Here is a 17460-nt window from a genome sequence, read left to right on the forward strand (position 1 = left end):
GTGAAGCCGCTACACTGTGCCCAAAGAAACGTATTGTAATAGTGAAGCCGTTACACTGTGCTCAAGGAAACGTATTGTAATAGTGAAGCCGCTACACTGTGCCCAAAGAAACGTATTGTAATAGTGAATCCACTACACTGTGCCCAAATAAACGTATTGTAATAGTGAAGCCGCTACACTGTGCCCAAATAAACGTATTCCAATATTGAATCCGCTACACTGTGTCCAAAAAAACGTATTAAATTAGTGAATCTGCTGCACTTGAAGTTTACACAAAATCCGTGGATTCGTTATTACAAACATTCGGTAGGTATCGCTATCTCTCAGCTGTTCATTTGCTAAATTGATACAATGTTATTGGAACGTGGGTTCTTGCCCTCGGATACCACGAAAAACATCCAGAATTCCGTAAGCTTGAACACTACATATTTTCTCACATAGTCACATACAGAATCAGACGGAACAGTTCATGTCAGAGTCATGGAGTAACATTGTTTAGTTATCACAGTTTACAAAGTTAGATGTATAGTTGAGTTAACCTACGTTTTCCTACATGTTTGAATTTCGCCAAGTTTTGAAGCCTATAATTGTTTGCATATGGGTGCTTTAAAAATATTGAATAAACCAACGCTATATCTTTTGTGAAATGTTACCTCGGCCTCCCCACCTTATTCTTACAAAATGTTTCTCTCATTACATTTTTTTCGAATAATAATTAATGTAAATTTAATTTGTTATCATGATATTTACTGTTTTTTGTTTGTTTTTGAAGAATAGACATATTATTATAGGCCTTTTTCTATGGTAGAAAATAATATGAATCCAATGACAGATTAGCTTTAGAAAGTGGTCTACTATTTTATATTGTATTTATAGAAGTATGAACATCAGTCTTAGTAAATGGTCTACTGGTTCATGTTATAAATACTTTGAACAAAGCATAAATTTGAAAAGGAATTGGTAGTATACATGAAACAAATGCTATTGGATGAATATGAAAGTTTTCATCAGACATTTTGTTCTAACAGTACAGGTACTGAACGTATACACACTGAAATTCGTGACGCACACATTTTAGTTCCATTTTCAGGTGGTTAAGGCACTCGACTCGTAATCTGAGGGTCGCGGGTTCGAATCCCCGTTGCACCAAACATGCTCGCCCTTTCAGCCGTGGGAGTGTTAGAAAGTGACGGTCAATCCCACTATTTATTGGTGAAAGAGTAGTCCAAGAGTTGGCGAGGGTGATGATGACTAGCTGCCTTCCTTCTAGTCTTACACTGCTAAATTAGGGACGGTTAGCGCAGATAGCCCTCATGTAGCTTTGAGCGAAATTAAAACACAAAACAAATCAATGCTCTCACGATTAAATCTAACAAAAAAAAAAAAAGAAAATAAGTTAAAAGGAAAAACCATGGTAACAATTATTTACCGACTTCTGCTACTTCGTACGTGTTTCATTCCTCAAAAACACTCGACACACACACCTAACATAAGACATAACCATACTTAGGATAATCTGGATTCGTCACATATACCGAACATAATATATAAGCCAGCCTCGGATTGGTTGGATTGGGTATACACACCGTCAACATAAGATGTAACATAACCTAGGATTGGCTGCATGTTAAATTTTCAAATCACCAAAGTACTTTATTATCACGAAAGGTGCGATTTTAAGGTCAATGTTAAATTGGCATAAACTATAAAGATAATCACTTCTAGGGTAATAGTTTGTTTGTTTGTAAATAAACACCACGCTATATGTGCTCTGCCCAACACGGGTATCGAAACCCGGATTCTAGCGTTATAAGTCCACAGACATGCTGCCGTGCCACTGGGGAGCTTGGAGGTAATGGACCTTACCTGAATAATATAATAATAAAACAAGCGAAAAAAAGAAAAGCCTAAACAGAGATACATATATACTAAAACATAAATAAACATATAAACACACACACATAGAAAGGTAGAAAGAATAATGAGAGACAGATAGACAAAATGGCAAATGTATATTTATATAAATAGAAAGAGAAGGTGTAAGAGGCTAATTTGTATTATGTAACAAATAAAAAACAAATTGTCAAATTGATTGGTAAGTTCAGAGAACTGACGAGGATTTCAGCTTGAAAATCGTCTCTGGTGACGTTCATATATTTTTAATTTTATCTTTGCTACACACTATTTCTTTTTGGTTATTTCCATAAAAACTAATTTTAAACAATCTGTGTACTTCCCAGTGTCTTTAACTTCCCCTTAATCCTAACTGTTTTTGCTTGGTTGAAACATGTTCTCCCATTAGTTCAGAAACTCGAGACCAGTCGCCACGTTCAAACAGCGCACCCGCCAGAAATGCAGGTGGTCTTGAACGTTCGTTATATGACTCACAGCTGTTACATTTAGCAGGCTGATCCAGCTTGGATTAAGCTGTACGCTATTCCAAAACTAAGTTTTACTTGGAAGACGAAATGGTGCAATTTATATTTCACAAAAACAATAAATAAAAAAACAACGTTTTTCGCGTGTGTTTTCGTGTTTCAAATTTGGTATGTTAAATGTAGGTCAGAAAAGTTCGTATCGTAAATTACGAACTGTGTTTTCACTCTGTTTCGTGTTGGAGTGGGAATTGTCTCGATTAACAGGGGCTATCACACAATATACGCTCGTCAAGCCTGAAAACCATTATTAACATGGCATCTTTTTTGTTGCTGCTTTGTTTTTGGCAGGAAATATGGAAACCATTATTTAAAGTGTAGAAATTGCTGGGGCAGAGAGTAGCGCAGTGATTAATGTCCCATTGCGGCAGAGCACGTTTCAGATTTTAGGGGCTGTAGCTGTGTTATAAGAGTAATAGTTAAACTCCGCTATTCGATATGGGCAGTTCGAGAGTTGACGGTGTTGGTGGTGTTATTGACTAGCTTATATTCCTCTGTTATCTCAGTTAAAATTTACGGTCGGCTAGTGCAGATAACCCCTGCGTACCTTTTGGTGAGCATCCGTAACAACCTGTGCTATTGACAGATGTATTAGAACACGTGGATAACAGAAATATATTCGCTGCACTCGGAAGATGATTTCTTTTCTACAAATATTTCTCAAACGAAAAAGAAAAAAAAACGTATATTAGAACATAATACAACAAATGCTGTATGGTAAACATGAAGGAAGACATTGATTTGTTTGCTTTGAATTTCGCGCAAAGCTACACGAGGACTATCTGCGCTAGCCGTCCCTAATTTAGCGATGTAAGACTAAAGGAAAGACAGCTAGTTATCTCCACCCACTGCCAACTTTGGGGCTACTCTTTTACCAACGAATAGTGGGATTGACCGTAACATTATAACGCCCCTACGGCTGAAAGAGCGGGCATGTTTGGTGTGACAAGCATTCGAACCCGCGACCTTCAGATTACGAGTCAAGTTCCCTAACCACCTGGCCATGCCGGGTCTTTTTAAAGTTTATTTGAAGAAAGTATTGTACTTAATTATCTACGTATAAGGAAAATTTGGGGAACCTTTCTTATAAGGCTCTATATTTAAAACAACTTAATTCACAGTTTCTTCTGGCGAGTCAACCGTAAATTTACGTAAAAATCGTGGGTCCGATTCCTCTCCGGAAATGTGTCGAGTCATATAACCCGTTACGTAGGGTTGCGTTAAAACAACCATATCTAATTTTAATATATAAATTTTGTATTTCATTCGTAATTGTTTCATATCCGTTTAATATTCAATTAATTATTTTTTGAAAACATGAACTTGCATAACAAAAAAATACCTGTAAAATTTTTTTTTTATCAAATCTGGTTCCATATACGTTGTATGATCATTTTTTATCATCTGATCAAATTCTTAACCCAGTTTTGTCTCGAATGATATTCAACGAACTGTTGATAATTAATATTCTTTAGACCATTGCTTTCACTCAAGATTTATGAGTTGCTTACACTAAAACCAACATGATGAAAAACGAAATTTAAAACTTAATTAATTTTCCAGAACATTATTCGTGTTAAACAAGCTACAGTGCATCAATATGGTCGCATAAAGTGTTAATATTTATGTGACACGTACTACGCGTTTTTATGTCTTGCTGTAATTTTAGGTTAATTATTTACTTTCGAGAATTGGGAGATTCAATCTCCAATTTCCTGATTAGTTTGTCTTTCGAAAGATAAAATTACAGGTAAATAGAAAAAACAACATTAATTGTATCTAGATTTTTTACACTACTGAATAATTAATAGCATTTAGGCCTTTTCAGTTGTATATGTGCGTGTGTGTGTGTGTCTATCTATTTGCCCCAAGCGGTTCATTGGTGAGGTTGAAGGCTTATAACGGTAAAAACGGAGCTCCGATACCCGTGGTGACCACAACAAAGAAGGCCCGGCATGGCCAGGTGGTTAAGAAACTTGACTCGTAATCTGAAGGTCGCGGGTTCGAATCCCTGTCACACCAAACATACCCGCCCTTTCAGCCGTGGGAACGTTAGAAAGTGACGGTCAATCCCACTATTCGTGGGTAAAAGAGTAGCCCAAGAGTTGGCGGTGGATGGTGATGACTAGCTGCTTTCCCTCTAGTCTTACACAGCTAAATTAGGGACGGCTAGCACAGATAGCCATCGAGTTGCTTTGCGCGAAATTCAAAACAAACAAAACAAGAAAACAAACAATCTATTTTCCTATTTACACGAACACGCACACACAAACACACATCTCAGACAGATTCATTCATTCACGAAGTTAGTTAATTAAATACAAAATTATTTAAGTGTGTTATTGAAAGACTTGTGATATTAACACGAAGTGTTCGTTCCTTCCTGTGCTGATACGTCATCGTGTAGCGTTGCGCTAAGAAAAAAACAAAACATACAAATACTAGGATGGGGGTCAAAAGTACCCCAAATTATATTATTTTCTTCAAAGAATAATTTTTGGTAGTAAATAATCTGTTTGTTTTAATGTTTGCAATAACTTAATTTTTTGAGATTTTCTTTCATCAAGGGAAACTTTGGAATACAATAATGTACTTTTAAAAACAAGTTATAGTTTTTTCTAATGAAATCAGCTTCAAACTTGTATCTGAGCACTTTACCACATATCTGTCTAAGGGCGTGTTATCCAAGTCGCAGTCAGTTCCATTATTCGATTTAAAAAGTGGCAGTTAGTGCTTCTTGTCTTTCTTCTGGTCATTCTTTTAAAGTTTTCGACTCGAAACCTAAATTCTAGAGGTTTTCGACCTGATCACTTAGTGTACGTGAGCGTAAAGTGCCGCTTAAATATTTCATATTCAGGATACCGCTCGTTCAGCTTTCGACAGTTGGCCTTTCATTCGAGTTTACAGTCCGAGGGAAAGGTTACTGCTTTAGTTGTCGCGGATTAATATGGTTTGACTTTGATTTGGATTGTTTCCTTACTGTTTGTTTGGACTGTTCGTTGGTCAAAAAAAAAACACGTTTTTTCCGCGCGAGACTCTCGCGTAAACATCCCTTCTTCAAAGTGTGTTTGTTTGTTTCTGAACTTTGCGCAAAGCTACACGAGGGCTGTCTGCATTAGCTGTCCCTAACTTAGCAGTGTAAGACTAGCGGAAAGGTAAGCTAGTCATCACCACCCACCGCCAACTCTTCTCTTTTCACCGATGAAGAGTGGGATGACCGTCACACAATAATGTCCCTTCGGCTAAAAGGGATTTAAACCGGCGACCCTTAGAATGCGAGTTAGGCTCTCTAATCACCTGGCTATGTCCTAGATCAGGATTTTTGATTCGGGAAGACCTTTATGATAACCTCCCAACTTCAGGTGCTGTCTGCTCATATGATCACACTTTAATTTAATTTTAAAAAGAAGTTGAATTGAAATTTGTGGACAGTATTACTGACTACAAAATAAGCCATTTACCGCACTATTTTATTGTAGGGACTGCGACAAATGATTTGAAGTGGTAAAGTAAGTGAAGTCTGTCAGCGCATCACAAACTGAACGGTCAATCACAAGAACCATGGACGTCTCCAAATGACACACAGAGGTATTCAGGAACCGTTTAGAACCACATTGATAGATACTATGCAGCAAGTCAAGTACAATTTTACGTCTATAGATAGTTTCAAATAGTTCCTGTCCACTAATCCTACTGCTGACTATCGTGATACTTTGATCTTCCCTACCAAATCGCAAATGAAATCGTCCTATCTTAGTTGAAAGATAATTATAAGAAAGTGATAACAGAAGCATAAAGGGTTGACAATTGTTTAATTAATGATGCTGAGGACGTGGCTTTATTGATAAACACTGAATTTACTACAAGTAGGTAGATCTTACTATTAGCTAGTATGGAGACTTTAGGGTTATGTTTTTCACTTATAAAATTATTAGTTAACAAACAAGATAGGTACAAAACCATCTTTTTGTAGGAATTTTTGGACTAAACTTACTTTAATGATCAACAATCTGTAGTGTAAAGACGTTCCTTGACTCCTGATGGACGTGTTAAACTATGATTCAACAACCTGTAGTGTAAAGACGTTCCTTGGCTCCTGATGAACGTGTTAAACTATGATTCAACAATCTGTAGTGTAAAGACGTTCCTTGGCTCCTGATGAACGTGTTAAACTATGATTCAACAATCTGTAGTGTAAAGACGTTCCTTGGCTCCTGATGGACGTGTTAAACTATGATTCAACAATCTGTAGTGTAAAGACGTTCCTTGGCTCCTGATGAACGTGTTAAACTATGATTCAACAATCTGTAGTGTAAAGACGTTCCTTGGCTCCTGATGGACGTGTTAAAATATGATTCAACAACCTGTAGTTTAAAGACGTTCCTTGGCTCCTGATGGACGTGTTAAACTATGATTCAACAATCTGTAGTGTAAAGACGTTCCTTGGCTCCTGATGAACGTGTTAAACTAGGAACGGTGTTATATTTACCTCATATTCTAGACTAGTGTTGATTTTGTTTGTTGTTAGCGTAAATACTATACAACGGCCTTTCTGTGCTGTTCCAACCACGGGTATCGAAACCTAATTTTTAGCCGTCTAAACTTTCAGACTTATCGCTGAGCCGATGGGGGCTTCGTGTTTTACTGGAGTGCATAAATCATAAGCGTCATGGAAACAAAAGTGGGGCCATTTCTATGGTTACAAAAACTACCGTATCCTCACGATCTCCGAGTGGCCCTCTACTCACCAAAATGAAACTATTTTTGTTCAAGATTTGAATTAACCTTGTACAACTGGACATAAACATCGCCAGAAACGAAACATATCGCGTGAAACTTTATGGTTAACGTAACTGTTTAGAGTTGCCTCATTTACATAACAAATTTATCATTTCCGCAAAATCATGTATTTTCTGACAGCAACTCACGACTTTAATTTATTTTAGGGTATAGTAGGAACTGCTTCTGAGAATGTCGTTTACTCGGGAAGCAAGACAAACTTCGTATTAGCTGCAAAACAAGGAAAACTCTTCGAAAAGAATTTGTTTACAAAATGACTAAGCGACTATGACTTTAACATTAAGATGATTGGCAACTTCTAAAAAAAGAAATGAACACTTGATTTCCTGAACAACACCATAAGATGATGAAATCTGATACTACTCTTGTCAGTTTACACCATAGGTTCATAAAATCTGATGTTACTCTTGTCAGGTTGCACCGTAAGTTGATGAAATCTGGTGTTACTCTTGTCAGGTTGCACCGTAAGTTGATGAAATCTAATGTTACTCTTGTCAGGTTACACCGTAAGTTGATGAAATCTGATGTTACTCTTGACAGATTGCACCGTAAGTTAATAAAATCTGATGTTACTCTTGTCAGGTTACACCGTAAGTTGATGAAATCTGATGATACTCTTGTCAGGTTACACCGTAAGTTGATGAAATCTAATGTTACTCTTGTCAGGTTATACCTTAAGTTGATGAAATCTGATGTTACTCTTGACAGATTGCACCGTAAGTTAATAAAATCTGATGTTACTCTTGTCAGGTTACACCGTAAGTTGATGAAATCTGATGTTAGTCTTGTCAGGTTATACCTTAAGTTGATGAAATCTGATGTTAGTCTTGACAGATTATACCGTAAGTTAATAAAATCTGATGTTACTCTTGTCAGGTTACACCGTAAGTTGATGAAATCTGATGTTACTCTTGTCAGGTTACACCGTAAGTTGATGAAATCTGATATTACTTTTGCAACTCCATTTCAACCTTTAGATTTGATTATCCCTTCTAAACAGTGATTTTTTTATTTTTTTTTGAGTAGCTACAAGTTCACTGAGGAGATTCTGAATTGATATGTATCTTATTGTTTTGGAAGTAGCATTCAAATGTGTACATATAGCACCTGGTGTGGTCGTGCCAGGTTGTCACATGAAAACCTTAAACTGAGCTACTCAGCACCAATTTTGAACTGTGTGTTTTTCTAGCAAGACTGCTTCCATAACCATAAATACTAGTTTTATGTATTCGATTCAGTTTCCCCACATCTACCGAAACGTTAAATTTCCTCCTCAATCTCTGGCCAAAAAATTAACCTTTAGTATCCAAAATGTCGACCTCAACACATTCGTCATTGAATAAACAAAATCATGAGGAAGGGCTGCGTTAAAAACAGAAAATCTCAACCTCTGATTAATTGTATTATAACCATAACCCGTCGCACCAAACATGCTCGCCCTCTCAGCCGTGGGGGTGTATAATGTTACGGTCAATCCCACTATTCGTTGGTAAAAGAGTAGCCCAAGAGTTGGCGGTGGGTGGTCATGACTAGCTGCCTTCCCTATAGTCTTACACTGCTAAACTAGGGTCGACTAGCACAGATAGCCCTTGTGTAGCTTTGGGCAAAATTCAAAATAGACCAAAAACAAACTTATTATAGTATTTAAAATATTTGTAAAATGCTAACCGTTTCGTAGTGAATGCTATTATTCCCCATTTCGCAGACATTAAGGTAATGAAATGAAATATAAAGAACTGTACTGTGTGAAAGGTTTTAGCCTTGAGGATATCCTTGACCTATGTTATTCGTAAATGCCTTTGTCTCAAATAAACGCTATGAATTTCGTCTTTACAATATGTTGGTGTCACTTGAAAGTACGAATGCGTGTTACGTGTAATAAACATCTGACGTTGTTACCTGAGGCTATTAGGACGAAATAGTTGTTGATTCGATTGTGTCCAGCTTCATTGTTGTTAGGTAAACGATCCTGACGACAAAAAAAAAACAAAAAAAAAAACTGGCGAACAAAGTTTTAAACGTCAAAATGATAATCATTTATTTATTTGAGAAATGCGGGTGTGACTGAACGGTTAGCACGTCCTGAATGTTTATGGCTCACGTTACGTTGCGTTTGAACGCAGTGGGTGTACTATGAGAGTGGAAACCATTGTTTTGTTTGTTTGTTTGTTTGTTTTAATTTCGCGCAAAGCTACACGAGGGCTATCTGCGCTAGTCATCCCTAATTTGGTAGTGTGAGACTAGAGGGAAGGCAGCTAGTCATCACCACCCACCGCCAACTCTTGGGCTACTCTGTTATCAACGGATAGTGGGGTTGACCGTCACATTTTAACGCTCCCACGGCTGAAAGGGCGAACATGTTTGGTGTGACGGGGATTTGAACTCGCGACTTTGAGATTACGAGTTGAACGCCTTAACTCACCTGGCCATGCCGGGTCATGACAGTCATACTGCCATTATCCCTCTCCGCATAAACAGTACAACGCCTGATATACGAATGGGAATTGTGGATATGTCCTCTTCGTTGTTAAATGTTTCATTCTTAAAACTATGTTATTCTACCAACCTTAACTGTTTGTTGAAAATACCTATTGACCTATTTGTTTGTCAGTTTCATTTTTGAACTTCGCGCCAAGTGACTCGATTTTGCGTTAGCCGTTCTTATTTTTCTCGAGCTACGTTTAACTACGAATAGTGGGATTGATCATCAGATTATAACGTTTTTACGGCTGAAAGAGTGGACATGCTCAGTGATGGTTTTAGAGTCCACATCTTTGGGGGCAAATATCGATACGATAATAATTTGAAATCACACGTTGATAGCATGATGTATTAGACTTGCATTAGCACACGAACCAAGTGCTACTTTGTTTGCACAGTTCACTGTGATATTCTTTTGTGTACAGCACATATATATGTATACAAGGAACATAGTCATCACCACCCACCGCCAAATTTTGTGCTACTCTGCTTACCATTGAATGGTGGGATTAACCGTAAACTTATAACGCCCCCCAAGGCTGAAATGGTGAGCATGTTTGATGTGGCAGGGATTCGAACCCGCAACTCTTAGATTATGAGTCAAGCGCCCTAACTACCTGGTCATGCAGGGGCATTTGGAAAGAAAGTGCTAGAAAAGTACATATATATATATGTATGTGCACCTATCTGAAATCATAAGAAATCATAACATATTTGGTTCGGTACTTCATGTGGTTAATTATATGTGAAATATTAGTTGGCACCACAGTTAAAACAATAAACTCATAAAAATTCACTATTACAGTTGCTTTTATCTAATTTCTGAAAGACAAAGACATGATATGTACACACACGTTAATTCTCTTTCGCTTTTGAGGGCCTGGCATGGCCTAGCGCGTTAATGCGTGTCCTTCGTAATCTGAGGGTCGCGAGTCCGCGCCCGAGTCGTACCAAAACATGCTCGCCCTCCCAGCCGTGGGGGCGTTATAATGTTACGGTCAATCCCACTTTTCGTTGGTAAAAGAGTAGCCCAAGAGTTGGCGGTGGGTGGTGATGCCTAGCTGCCTTCCCTCTAGTCTTACACTACTAAATTAGGGACGGCTAGCACAGATAGCCCTCGAGTAGCTTTGTGCGAAATTCCAAAACAAACAAACTTTCGCTTTTGAAATCGAAACTTAATAACCTGGTGTCAGAAAATCAAATTTAACCTGGAACTTTTATCTTTAAAATTCCACAAAACAAAATGCTCGCGGACACTCAATTTTTTCAGGCGTTTGATGGCGGTCAGTTTTAGTTGAATCTTGAGACAAAAATGGGCATTCAAATAAATATTTAATTCCTGCACGTGAAACTAACTCGTACACCAATGATTAATAGAAGAATATATCAACTGTTTCTTATGTTCTAAATCCGCGAAAAAAAAAAGTGCGTCTTTTAACAAGTTTTGTTAACTGTGACGTACATACATACGCATATCTGATGAAATCAAATCGGTCACTGATAACAAAAAGAGCATCTTTGGAATCAGTTAATCTTTGTTAAACACGTCATGGTCACATGCGTTATCAGTATCAAAATACCTATTTAACTATGTTAAGTGACATCTATCGACGCACTTGGAAATCTACAAAATATAGAAATTTAAAGACAAAATAAGAGACATAATAAGTAAATAAAGGCAGCTTTTTCTTTATATCACCAACGTTCAATCTACTATTTTTTCTTTGCAATAGAAAGCCTGACCACTAGTTGGATATTCATATTTTTTTAAAACGGTTCGAACAAAATACGGTTTCTTATCGGCAGGCTTGTACATAGTCAGATTTGTAGCTGACATAAATATGCATAGATCTTTTTATATTTTCTAACAGACGTCACCGTTTTTCTAATACATCCTATTGTTCAATTATTTTAGCTTATACGGTGCTTAAGATATTGTGTGTTGTGCAATTATAGTAACGATTAGAAAACTATTTATCTTACTGATTTACAACACAAGAGATAAATTCCAGTTTCGACATATTAAATCATTTTAAAGGAAATACGTTCTGGATTCGACAGTTCTACTGATCACACTTTTTGTCCTGCAATCGTGTTTGATTCATCGTCCCTTATTCTCAGAAAAGTTTTTAATGTTCGTTAAAAACAGATGTAGATTTCGAGATTGTTGTACATTAACATTAAATACTTTCAATTATGAACAGACGTAACAACATTTTTGGGCCCCGGCGTGGCCACGTAGTTAGGGTTGCTACACTCGAAATCTACAAGTCGCGGGTTCGAATTCCCATTTTACCCAATTCATATATGACCTTTCAGCCGTGGGGGGGGCATGCATTGTAATGTGATCATAAATCTGTTATAAAAGAGTGATCCAACAGTTGGCGGCGGGTGGTGACAACTACCTGCTAGCTCGCTCTAGTCTTTTATCGCTAAATTTTCGACGGCTAACGCAGACAAGTAAATTCGTGTCGCTTTTAGCAAAATTCAAAACAAACAGACAACATCCGGACTATTTAATTGGAAAAAAAATCAATTTTAGTCTCACACTTACTTGTAGTATGTTATGATATCAACTCGCACTGTATCATAACAAGTTGAACATCTATGTCAGTTTACGATACGGACATAAGATTTATTCGGTGCATAAAGTATAAAGATACTTCAGGCCTGTTCCCTAGTGGCTCAACGGTATGTCTGAGGACTTACAACGCTAAAAACCGGGTTTCGATACCCATGGTGGGCAGAGCACAGATAGCCCATTATGTAGCTTTGTACTTAATTCAAAACACAACAAGTACTACTTCAGGCCTAATATTTATCATGGCTGCTTCTATCTATATTTCCCTACATTTGTGCATTGCGGACTTCAAGCCAAAAGTGTATAAAAATATGAAACGCTTCAGATCCGTCTTCTTTTTGTCTGCCACACATATGTCTGTAAGGAACATTCTTTCACCATTAAGACTAATCAATAATTGGTTTCCAGTTTCAACATATTAAATCATTTTAAAGGAATTACGTTCTGAATTCGACAGTTCCACTGATCACGTTCTTTAAAAGTACGATTTTTGATGTAACGCCACTTAATATAAGTTCGATTCACATACATATACATAGAGTGCGATTCAGAAGTCCAGTGGTAAGAATAATAATGAATAAGAAATGAATGTTGGAAAATAACAGTTGGTGACACAATGGAGTTTTGTGAGCCTGTTCTGTGGTAGTGTTATTGAAGTCATTCAAAGTAGTTTTTAAAACCTTGTTTTGAGGGGAAATTTTTATTAATATGCTCTATACACCACTACGTCAAAAATGACCAAAATAGCTCTTCCATAATATGTGCAAATGCACCTCTTTCGTTCGCATGGAGTTTTGTCACAGAAGACCGAAATCTGACGAAATCTAAAACTAGGTTTCAGGAGCAAGATTTTATTTTGCATAAAAAGTATTACAAGAAAAGCTACATAAAGTAACATACAAATATGGCGTCGCGTCAACTCACAAATTATTTAAGTAATAATACTCATTCAGATGAAGAATGACTGACACTAGAATACTTAAGTTGACACCGTATTGAATATTAACCAGTTTTCAGATGGACGCCATTCGTCATATTAGATGATAGGAAATATAAAATAGCGGCTGCGTACTACAGGCTCATTTACCTATCACTGACAGATCAAAAACAGCAGCTACTTGTCAGCATTTCCAACATTGTTAGGTTGTGTTATCGAAACTTTTGTGTTTAGTGCATGCCAATAAAAGTCTTATGAACTACTGACCTTGTGATTGATCTTAAGTTATCTCAGAAGTTTTATTAAAGAGTTGGACAACAGCACCTCATACCATATCATTAACAGTTATGTTGCTATACCTCTGCGTTTATGAGTCATTTGTCTATCACTGGACTTCTGAACAAATTATTATAGAAAGGGTAGCTTACATGACATTACTGTGCCTGTTTGCTCGCGAGGATATTATAGACCTATTTACACTCATCTTCCAGTCGAAACTCAGATAAATTACTTTAATATAAAATAACATTCTCCAAGGCACATTTTACTCAATAGTACTTCGGATCAGTTACAAGGAGGAAGTCCACATTTCCACAGGAACTTACAAAAGACTTTATACAAACTTTTGAGTGCATTATATTTTGAACGGGTAAACTAGCAGGCCAAATAACATCGACAGATGATATAAAATATAGTGGGACTGAATGTAAATGAGCTACATTTTAACATTGTTTGATATCTTGTAGATGACATCATGCCACCAAAAACTGATCGCTTTTAGGAAGGGTATGTAACAGCTATTTCCGACGTAAAATATGTCTACACTAAGAATGTAAAGATATCTTCAAATCGAAGACTTAAAATTTCCAAAACAGGTGTATACTTTGTACTTAATGACATTATAAAACAAAAAATATGGATCATCTTGTGGTTTCAGGCCCAATCAGAAAGAAACCTACAAGAAGTCGTACCCCAGCTGTGGTAAACAAAGTGCATAATCTTGTAACAGGTGGGAATCTACAAAGAGAAAGAACGCGTATTCCAGGAAAGAAGAATCTTCACCTCAAATAGCAGCATAGTAACATGCACAGGAATTGCTGTTAGATTTGTTTAACAGCCACATATTTTAAACACCTGGATAATCCAATTGATATTCATGGTATTCCATGAAATTACAGATCAGTCAAACTGGCTTGAGGAATTTCTATGCCATCGGATTGTTTAAACGGGCGCTGTGAAACCATCTTCATCGTACATTAAATTATTTATAAAAAGTATACGGAGGAGACGAGTGTGCTTTAGACATGACAACCTTACGATAGACCATTTTGTACCGGAAACTATGCTGCACAATCGTCAGATAGAACATGATTGAACGTGACGATATGAATTTTAATATAACGTATTCAAACACTGTATTTTTGAAATATTATCCATTTATTTTACCGAAACAGATTTACACATAGTAATAAAAACATAACCATGGTTAAAATCAACTGAATAAACAAACCGCTTATTTTGATAATTCGAAAATATTTACGAAACACCTGAGCATAAGTATATTTATATGGTAGTAATAAATATAACACATTCGTTTACACTAGAAATAAACGACCTTATAACATCAACATTCTGTTTTTATTTACACTAGAAATAAACGACCTTATAACACCAACATTCTGTTTTTATTTACACTGGAAATAAACGACCTTATAACACCAACATTCTGTTTTTATTTACACTAGAAATAAACGACCTTATAACACCAACATTCTGTTTTTATTTACACTAGAAATAAACGACCTTATAACATCAACATTCTGTTTTTATTTACACTAAAAATAAACGACCTTATAACATCAACATTCTGTTTTTATTTACACTAGAAATAAACGACCTTATAACATCAACATTCTGTTTTTATTTACTTAGACATTTGTCATTTCCCTTTACAGTTTTTTCAGTAAGGTTCATTAAAACGAAGACCGAAAATGACACTACATAAAACTTCAAGCGTTAAGCATCTAATGAGATAAAATCATCATTGTGGTGTAAAAAGGTCGTTTACTTCTAGCTTTAGTATGTCTTCTATACACCAATATGCACTTTAATAATACATTCGTTTAGGCACTTTAAAAATGGCGGAGATAGAGAATGTTGGACAGACGGGAAATTGATTTTGTTCTTACAGTATTGATGTTTAAGCCTTCGTTGTAATATTCATAAATTTACGTTAGCAATACCAAGATAAAACAGCTTCCAAAATACCAAAAACGCAAAAAACAAACAACCAACTACATTGTATAATTCTACAAATGATAGCACTTTTCTTAACTGGGTTTTAACCAAGATCATGATGATATGGGTTTAAAGTAGCTTTATAAGGACACTTATCATAGTAGCATTAGTTAATTCTATTAATGTCAACTGCGTGTTCACATATCGTAAGTTCTTACCTTGTGATTATTATAAAAGCAAGTTCGTTTGTACGTCTAGCTTTAGTTTCCAAACGTTGACGCACTTCTAACTAATCTGTATCTGGCTACTGTATCTGGATATTACAACCTCCAAATAACCGTGTTAGTACAGAAAATTGATAATACCGTGATATTCGGGACACGGAAATAAGATAAAATTACGGTTTTAGCACAAGGTTTAGGCGTCAGCTCCTGGTATTCATTAAGGTCGATCCTTCACCTTTGTAAGGCGTATCATGAAATACAACTAATTAACGAAGTTTAAAAGGGCGAAACCGTCTTTGTTACAATGGAACTCGACTCTTAACCCCAGATACGGTTCAAGACATTAAGAATGATATCACCCCACCAGCATCTTATTCAGTCGGGTCTTGTGGACAAGCTCTAATACATACGAGATCGCGCGATAATACATGTGTGCATTCTCCGGCGTTTAGGGTATGGTCTTCTGCGCACTCGCGGATGTGCCACACGCCTGAAGGTTCCGAAATTTATGCAAAGAGCAACCAATACAAGAAAAGAAATGGAGCGATGGGTAATCAGAGGAGGAGCTATTTGGCGTTCCACCAATCAATATAATTGTTCCAGAAAACATGCGGAGAAAGAAAAAGACAGATGAAAGATATACTCATATTCTGTTACTATAATTATTTTTTATTTTTGCTAAATTATCTCTCAAACATAAAAAGTTAGAGTGAATTGATCAAAATCTGTCAACTTAAAGAGAGAACTATGAGTTGTAACTTACCTCTACAAACATATTAGTTAGCTAGGCACCATCTTCAGGGCTCGGCATGGCCAAGCGTGGTAAGGCATTCGAGTCGTAATCAGAGGATCGCGGGTTCGAATCCCCTTCGCGCCAAACATCTTCGCTCTTTCAGGCGTGGGGGCGTTAAAATGTGACGGTCAATCCCACTATGCGTTGGTTAAAGAGTAGCCCAAGTGTTGGCGGTGGGTGGTGATGACAAGCTGCCTTCCCTTTAGTTTTACACTGCTAAATTAGGGACGGCTAGCGCAGATAGCCCTCGAGTAGCTTTGCGCGAAATTTAAAAAACAAACAACATCGTTAGAATGTTAAAAAACTGTTTTTAGAAAATTATTTAAACCATATGTTCTTTTTTCTAATCACAGTATTTTTTCAGTTCGAAGCTTTTGCAACTCAAAGTTTATTCTTCGATTTGCATTTTTTTATTGTTTACTTTTTAATTTTTATTTCATTAAAAGCAAAGACGGTTTTTGTGAATAGTGTTTTAATAGTTTAAAATATCCTGACTTGTAGAAACAAGATCAACACTTATACATATGAGAGGCCAAGCGTAGTGGAGTTTGTGTTAGTTTTTGTTTTGTGATGTGCGATAAAACTATTAAAAGGTTAGGTAAAGAAAAAGGCATTGGAAGTGCAGTAGTTTTAGTAAACTAGCAAGATAAACTGAAAATCTAAATTAAATGCTACCTCACAATACATCACTGGATAAACACTTCAAAAAAAAAATTACAGAATTTCATTTTCTTGCAAAGTCTTAGTAACGAATCTACAATGAAAGAGAAATACGATATAAAAATGTCTGGAGATAGTCCAAGAACAGTAAAATATTATTACATTACATCATATCATACGAGGTTAAAACACTACTGTCTAACACAACATTGTATAAGTGTAAAACACTACTACCTAATACAACATTGTATAAGTGTAAAACACTACTACTTAATACAACATTGTATAAGTGTAAAACACTACTACCTAAT

General features: G+C 36.4%; 1 protein-coding gene across 2 annotated transcripts in view; it reads right to left on the reverse strand.

Annotated features, from left to right (window-relative positions):
* LOC143256524 (uncharacterized) overlaps positions 1–15960 on the reverse strand; it is a 42507-nt gene extending 26547 nt beyond the window's left edge. The window contains exon 1 of one of the 2 annotated variants that reach the window (XM_076513866.1): positions 15691–15960. The gene's annotated coding sequence lies outside the window, so the exon portion shown is untranslated. Of the gene's footprint in view, positions 1–6429; positions 6581–15690 lie in introns of those variants that run through there. The other variant, XM_076513869.1, reaches the window with a different exon arrangement.
* Between the last annotated feature and the right edge of the window lie 1500 nt (positions 15961–17460).

The sequence above is a fragment of the Tachypleus tridentatus genome, chromosome 7 (assembly GCF_004210375.1).
Source record: "Tachypleus tridentatus isolate NWPU-2018 chromosome 7, ASM421037v1, whole genome shotgun sequence".
NCBI lineage: Eukaryota > Metazoa > Arthropoda > Merostomata > Xiphosura > Limulidae > Tachypleus > Tachypleus tridentatus.